The sequence below is a fragment of the Corythoichthys intestinalis genome, chromosome 3, assembly GCF_030265065.1.
Source record: "Corythoichthys intestinalis isolate RoL2023-P3 chromosome 3, ASM3026506v1, whole genome shotgun sequence".
Taxonomy (NCBI): Eukaryota; Metazoa; Chordata; class Actinopteri; order Syngnathiformes; family Syngnathidae; genus Corythoichthys; species Corythoichthys intestinalis.
In genome coordinates this window covers 9914379-9921776 of record NC_080397.1, presented here as the reverse complement: position 1 = coordinate 9921776, position 7398 = coordinate 9914379, and positions in this window count along the sequence as shown.

The window sequence follows — 7398 nt, the reverse complement described above, 5'->3', positions numbered from 1 at the left end:
AAACCGCATGCAATATGTAATGTATGCACAATTAGTGTAGTGAAATGTTTGTCACATTGAAATGCACTAATAAAGGTTTGTGGTTTCAGAATATGAGAGTCTCTTGCCTGAGACGGACAAATTATAATTGAAGTTTTGTCATGCACTCTTAACTCCGGGTCAGCACAGTGTTTCTATAACCGGTCTTGCAACAGATTATTTTAGCTTAAAGAGGTGACACATCACAATGCTTTGCTGGCACTCCTACAGCAATACTACTTTCACTTCCATTTAAAAGTCATTCTGTTGAGTTTCATCCATTTTGCAAGGTGCTTGTCCTCATTGTTACAGTGACATTTGTGTTAAAGTGATGAATGTAGCATACATTTTTATGGACAGGAAGCTTAAATAAGCCTGAGGAGAACACACACGCCACAAAACAAGCTCTGGGTTCTTAAATATGAGGCAGATGTTATTCATTTTATTCTATATTCCTGGTGTATTGTATTTCCACTAATGGTGTACTTCAGTGTCTGGAGTAATAATGTTTGGAGCATCAGGCTGACTTCTATTAAAGGTGATATATCGATATGCTCCCACCAAGAATCGATATATCGTTTTAAAAAGGTCGCTGTTTAAAAAAAAAAAAAAGTGAGCCATTTATCCGTTGGATAAAAACATTCTACAACGCCCCAGAAGCCACTGTCAACACAAACGGGGTCATTTCACAAAGTTTGTCTTCAAGGGGAACTCGACAAGGCTGTCCACTCTCACCCCTATTATTCGCTATATTTATTGAACCATTAGCAATTGCAATAAGACAAAATGCTAATATCAAAGGGATCCGCTCGTAAACATCAGAACACAAAATTAACTTATACGCAAATGACAACTATTATATCTAGAAAAAACAGAATCCTCCCTTCATGAGATTTTTGAACTAATAAAGAAATTTTCACAAATATCAGATTATGCTATAAATTGGTCAAAATCAATTATAATGCTCTTTGCAACAAACTCATGGAATCCTGCAGATCAAAATCTAAATTACAATATTCCAATAGGGAATATAAAATATCTTGGAATCAACATTTCACCAAAACTTTCAGAATTAACTAAATCATACACCCCTCTTAGCAAAAATATGCGAAGATTTGACACACTGGAATAATCTACCTATCTCACTTTTGGGCCGGATAGCGACAGTCAAAATGAAATATTACCACAAATTATTTGTTTTCAATGATCCCCTCTAAACCCACTCAAAAATGGTTTCAAGACCTAGACTTAGCCTTAGCCTTGCCAAATTGAAAAGAAATAAACCAGAGGGGGGTCTAGAGGCCCCCAATTTCCAACACTATTATATAGCAAATCAACGGTCTACAACGGTCAACACGTCAGGGTTGCCCCCTCAGTCCCTTGTTGTTCACCCTCGCCGTAGAACCTCTGGCAATATCTCTACGCTTACAACCCACCATAAAGAGAATAGTTAGATATGGAATTGAACACAAAGTGTCATTGTACGCTGATGACCTGCTGCTATATGTCTCTGAGCTCCCAATATCCATGCCTGCCATTTTAACAACACTTTCAACGTTTCGTTGCCTGTCAGGCTATAAGCTTGATTTGAATAAAAGCGAACTGATGCCTCTTAATACTGCTGCCAAGTCTTTTCCTTTGGATACTCTGCCCTTCAAAATAGCCGATAAACAATTTATGTATCTTGGAATATGCATCACAAACACATTTAAAGTACTATATCAAGCAAATTTTGTGCCCCTCCTGGCTCGCACTAAAAAAGATTTGGAACGCTGGTCCCTACTCCGGATGTCGCTGAGTGCTAGAGTTAATGCAATTAAAATGAACACCCTTCCTAAATTTCTTTACCTTTTTCAATGCCTTCCTATCTTCCTTTCTCAGATTTTTTTAAAGAAAGTAGATAGTTCACTATTGTCTTTTCTTTGGGATGGGAAACCCCCTAGAATACAGAGGCAATTGTTACAGAGAGCCAGGATAGATGGCGGTCTTGCACTACCAAATTTTAGGTTTTACTACTGGGCGGCAAATCTTAAAACCATTAAGTACTGGCTTAAAGGTCCAGAAGAGACTTCAGTTCCAGTATGGTTGGAAATGGAGGCAAAGTCATCCAAGCCCACGACACTGTCTTCCTTGGTTCACTCTACTATTACAAATCCTTTTGCATCATTTACACGGAATACATGTGTTCGAGTGACATTAAAGATTTGGAACCAGTTCAGACGCCATTTTGGGCTTCAAGCGGTTTCATTCTGTACCCCAATAGCTGCTAACCCGGCTTTTCAACCGTCTATGTACCACAATACCTTTACTTCCTGGGCCAATAGAGGTATCTGCAGGCTCAGGGACCTTTACATTGATAACACATTTGCAACATTTGAACAAGTTATGACCAAATTTGGTATTCCTCGGAATAATTTCTTTATGTTTTTGCAAGTACGCAGTTTTGTTAGCAGCTTAAACACCTGCTTCCCCACTTTACCGGAGGAGACGGCTTTGGATACATTTCTGACACCTTTGCCTTCACTTAAGGGCAGTTTATCAATTATTTACGGCCAAATTTGTAGTTTACAAAATGTCTCTCTGACACCAATTAAAGCACTGTGGGAACAGGAACTTGGGGTGATGATTTCGGAAGAAGTATGGGGGGCTGCACTGAAAAAAGTTCATTCCTCATCAATTTGCGCACGGCATGGCCTTATTCAATGCAAAATTATTCATAGAGCACACTGGACAAAGGATAGGTTATCCAAAATTTATAAGGATGTTGCCTCTACCTGTGCCACGATGTAACAGTTCACCAGCTAATCATGCCCACATGTTTTGGTCTTGCCCATCTTTATGTAACTTTTGGTTGGATGTATTTAAGACTGTTTCAGAGATATGTAGCAGACAAATAAGTCCAGACCCCACCATAGCGCTGTTTGGAACATCCTCATCTGTGTTAGAGTTATCAAAGATGGATCAGGATAGAATTGCCTTTGTTACACTTTTGGCAAGGCGACTAATACTGCTTGCGTGGAAATCTCCCATCTCACCGTCCCATACGCTATGGATAAAGTCCATCTTAAATTGTGTCCACTTGGAGAAGATCCGGTGTACGCTGGGGGGCTGCAGAAACAAATTTTTCGAGCGGTGGACCCCTTTCCTGAAGTATGCTAGGGCCTTGAATTTGCCTCAGATTCCGGGTTAATGATACTTCCGTGTTTGTTTGTTTGTTTGTTTTCTTTCCCGTTAGTGATATGGTATAGGGCCGCCCCTCCCACCGGACCTAAAGTTCATATATGCATGGTTATGTATTGATTTTTGGCGAGCGCTGTGGGGGGCTATCAGGAGCTGTTGAACTGCAGAGACATTGCCCTATTATACAGTATTTTATAAATGACGAGGTGCTGTGTGTTTGTGTGTGTGTGTGTGGTTTTTGTTTTTGGTTCTGCATGTATGCTTAGACGTCAAGGTCACATAGTGTGTACATTGGATTCCATTGCTGAAGAATGTATGTCAATTTAACTTGTGACTGGAAAACAATAAAAAGAATTATAAAAAAAAAAAAAAAAATGGTTTCAAGACCTAGACTTAGCCTTAGCCTTGCCAAATTGAAAAGAAATAAACCAGAGGGGGGTCTAGAGGCCCCCAATTTCCAACACTATTATATAGCAAATCAAATACAATATCTTATTAGGTGGTTACATCTTAACATGGAACAACAGTCATGGCTAGAATTAGAGCAAACAGGCTGCAACCAAATACAATTGGCAAACCTCCCCTTTATTAGTTCTATTATAAAACACCATAGCTGCTTCAAAAACCCAATGATAGCATGTACCTTGAAAGCCTGGTGGAGAGGTATGGAAATTACGCAATCACAACTAGCCCCGTGTAAATTTTCACCAATCTGGCACAACCCAGACTTTGGAGTTAATAAAAATTCCTATTTATTTCAGCACATGGGATGATACGGGAATAAACCAGTTAAAGCATTTGTTTAAAGATAATACATTCATATCATATGAAAAAATAAAAGATTTCCAGATCGAAGGGGTCAATTTCCTCCAGTACAATAAAATCAGGGCAGCCATCAGAAGCAAATTCCCATCAGTAACTGGTACGTTAGACCCACCACCTTTCGTAAATAAAATAATAAACATCCATCCTCAACAAAAAAAAAAAACTTTCGAAAGTATATAAAGCCTTCTCATGTAGCAACTCTACTTGCCTACCAATTGAAAAATGGAATAACGAACTTTCGGTAACATTAGATAATAACTATTGGTCCAACATCTGTAAAAATACATTTATAATGACAAAGAATAAGAACCTTCAACTTATACAGTTCAAAATACTGCACAGATGGCATATTACTCAATCTAAAATGTACAAAATGGGGTGCTCCGAGTCAGATAAATGCATTAGCTGAAATGAGGATACTTCAGACACATACCTTCATGCTCTTTGGCAATGTAAATCAGTGCAAGAGTTTTGTCACAGCAAGGTAACCAAGAAACTCTTTTTCCTATTGAACTGCAGGATTCCATTGTCTCCAACTCTTTGTCTGCTTGGTGATCTGAATACAGTGACTATCTCTAACCATCAAACCCGTCCACCCGCCCCGTCCGTAGGTGGTCTGGGGCGAGGATTGATTGGGGCCCGGGCGCTTCTCCCGCCCTGCGGCCGGTGGTTCCGGTGGACGGGGCCACGCCCGCGGGAGCCTGCCTCTTAACTCACGCACTTTTCACTTCGGCACTGTAAATATCTTCTACTCTGGCACTTACATAATCATACATCTCTCCTGGGAGAGTTGGGACGGGGCTTTACAGTCCCGGCCCTGCTCCCCCTTTTTTAATGCATCAAACGCCAAGGTTGTGGGATGGTTGGGACCTGTTGGGGGGGGGCTCACGGTTACCTCCTCAAAACAGGCCCCGCCATCCCTGCACCTTTTTTAACGCACCACACACACACCATACTCCACAGGAGAGCTCCGGCAAAGGGCGGTGGGACGGGCGGCTGGGTAGAAATTCCATGCTGCTGTCCCACTGCCCCAAGCTAAGCTCTCCTATTTTAATGCATACATTGCACTACCCTCCCCTCACAATCCCATCACGGTGCTGGGTGATGGCTGCCAGCCGGGAACCTGGCAGCCACAGTGGAATCGGATACCCAAAATCGGCACTGGCCCGAATATAAACCGACATTTGGTCAGCTGCCTTCTTGCCGTCCCTGAAGGCCGGTTGATGGGTGCGCGGGTGGCCCAGGGGACCACCCTGGATCCCGAGGGGGGGGGGGGGGGGGCGATGGCTCCTTTGCTGGGCTGCGGGAGGAGGGATGGGCTGTGCTTGACCCCCGGCCCCCGCCCTCCCTCCCTCCCCGGGCTGGCTGGGTGGGGGCCGTAGCCCTTGGTTGGCGCCCGCAAGGCGTCTCTGCTCATCTGGCTGGCTGTTGCGCGCCTGGTGGGGCTCACGTGCGGCTGGATGTGATAGGGCGCACTCGGGTGGGGGGTCCCGGTGCCAGGATTGGCGATGGGGCAGCGTAGGGTTGGTCGCCAACGGGCTGACACTCACAAGGGATTCACACGATTACTGGGTTCTAGTTCACAGAGCTGATTTGTGTACACTCTTCCCCTTTCAATCATTTAGCTTATAGACTCCCCCATCCCCCTCTTTCCCTGGTCAACAGGCCCCCCACATGGTGTCAACTGGAAATACATCTAGCTGACGATAGCAGCAACATATTAGTTATTGGTCTAGATGTTCAATGTATTTCTTGTTGTAGTTTGTGTTTTTCTTTCTTCTTTTGTGTTTTTCTTTTGTTCCCGCATAACCCCTTCCTGTTCGCTGCTTTGTCATAATAAATGAGGTATGTTGAGTGATCACAATGGGAGTATGTCAGACTATCAATGTGAAACATTAAAACTGTTCAGACTATCCGGGCACTTAGACTTCTATTCTCCGTGTCAAACAGCTGAACAGGACAGGTTTAAAAAAATAAAATAAAAAAATACATTTAAAAAAAAGAACCAACAGGTTGTTACCAAAATGTTCCATTAGAATAGTATCTATGTTAGCTCACTGGCTGCCATTGACGGCGCTAGACGCAGGCACTGCATTTTAACTGGATTGGATGTCTCGTGCCGTCAATGGCACTGAAACCAAAGCATTCACAGCCAGTCTTGTGGGCATTTATTTACAGGTCACTTGCTATTCATTTTAGGGCATATACAGGTTACTTCCTGTTGATTTTGAATCACATCCTATTAACTTGGGGACATTCTCGAGTCACTTCCTTTTCAGTAACCCAAAATCAACAGGAAGTGACTTTTAATTGTCCCCAAATCAACAGGAAGTAACCGAAAATCAACAGGAAATGATATGAAATGCCCCTAAATTTACTCATTGGTAGCAACTCCTAAATAGCATGTTTTTCTGTTTATTAGTTGTTTTGTTGAATATCCTAGAATTTCTTGACCCGTGTATCTATAATTGTTGTATCGGCATATCATGATATCATCGTTATCTTGTACAGCGAATCGTGAGGTACGCAGAGGTTTCCACCTCTTGTTTTGTTTTGTTTTGTTTTTTTGGGGTGGGGACCCAGGCTGCCTCCTTAAGTGACCAAGCCCACTTATCTGTCCTAGCACCATGGTGCGTGAGATAGCGTCGTGAAACTCAATTCAAAAGACTAATAGTGTTTAGTTGAAACTTCTAAGAAAGTTCTCCTTAATCTATCGTTTTAACTTAATTTTCCTGGACCACCTTTCTGTGTGTCAGTGTGAAATATTCAGGCGTTGTGGCAAGATATTTGTATTCATTAGAAATTTAAGTTTTTCTTAGTATCATTTTAAGTTGATGCTGTACTTTCCTGACTCTTATTCAGGATCCTGTAGTGTGAGTTCAGTTTCTATTCACTGATAATGTGACAATTGATTTCTTAAAATCCTCTCCGAAACTGGATAAAAGGTATTAATAATAGATTGATGATTCATATATATATATATATATATGTACAGTGGGGAGAACAAGTATTAGATACACTGCCAAAGCCCACTGTATATATATATATATATATATATATATATATATATATATATATATATATATATATATATATATTTTTTTTTTTTTTTTTAATGAAAATGCATTTGTATTTTTATACAACCTTTTTGGTAATACTCTGCATATGTCAAAAACTCCTAGATATTAAGGAAAGTTGCATTAACGTAATGATTTTTTTTTTTCATAATTTTATTCCATGAGTGTCAAAAGGAAACTTCTCATTGGCCACCTCACTCCAAGAGCCCGCCCTATCTGCGAGCATCCGTAATACGATTGGCTACTTCTCAGCGGGAGCCACACCTTTTCGTCGAAACGTCACTACGTCTTCCCTAGT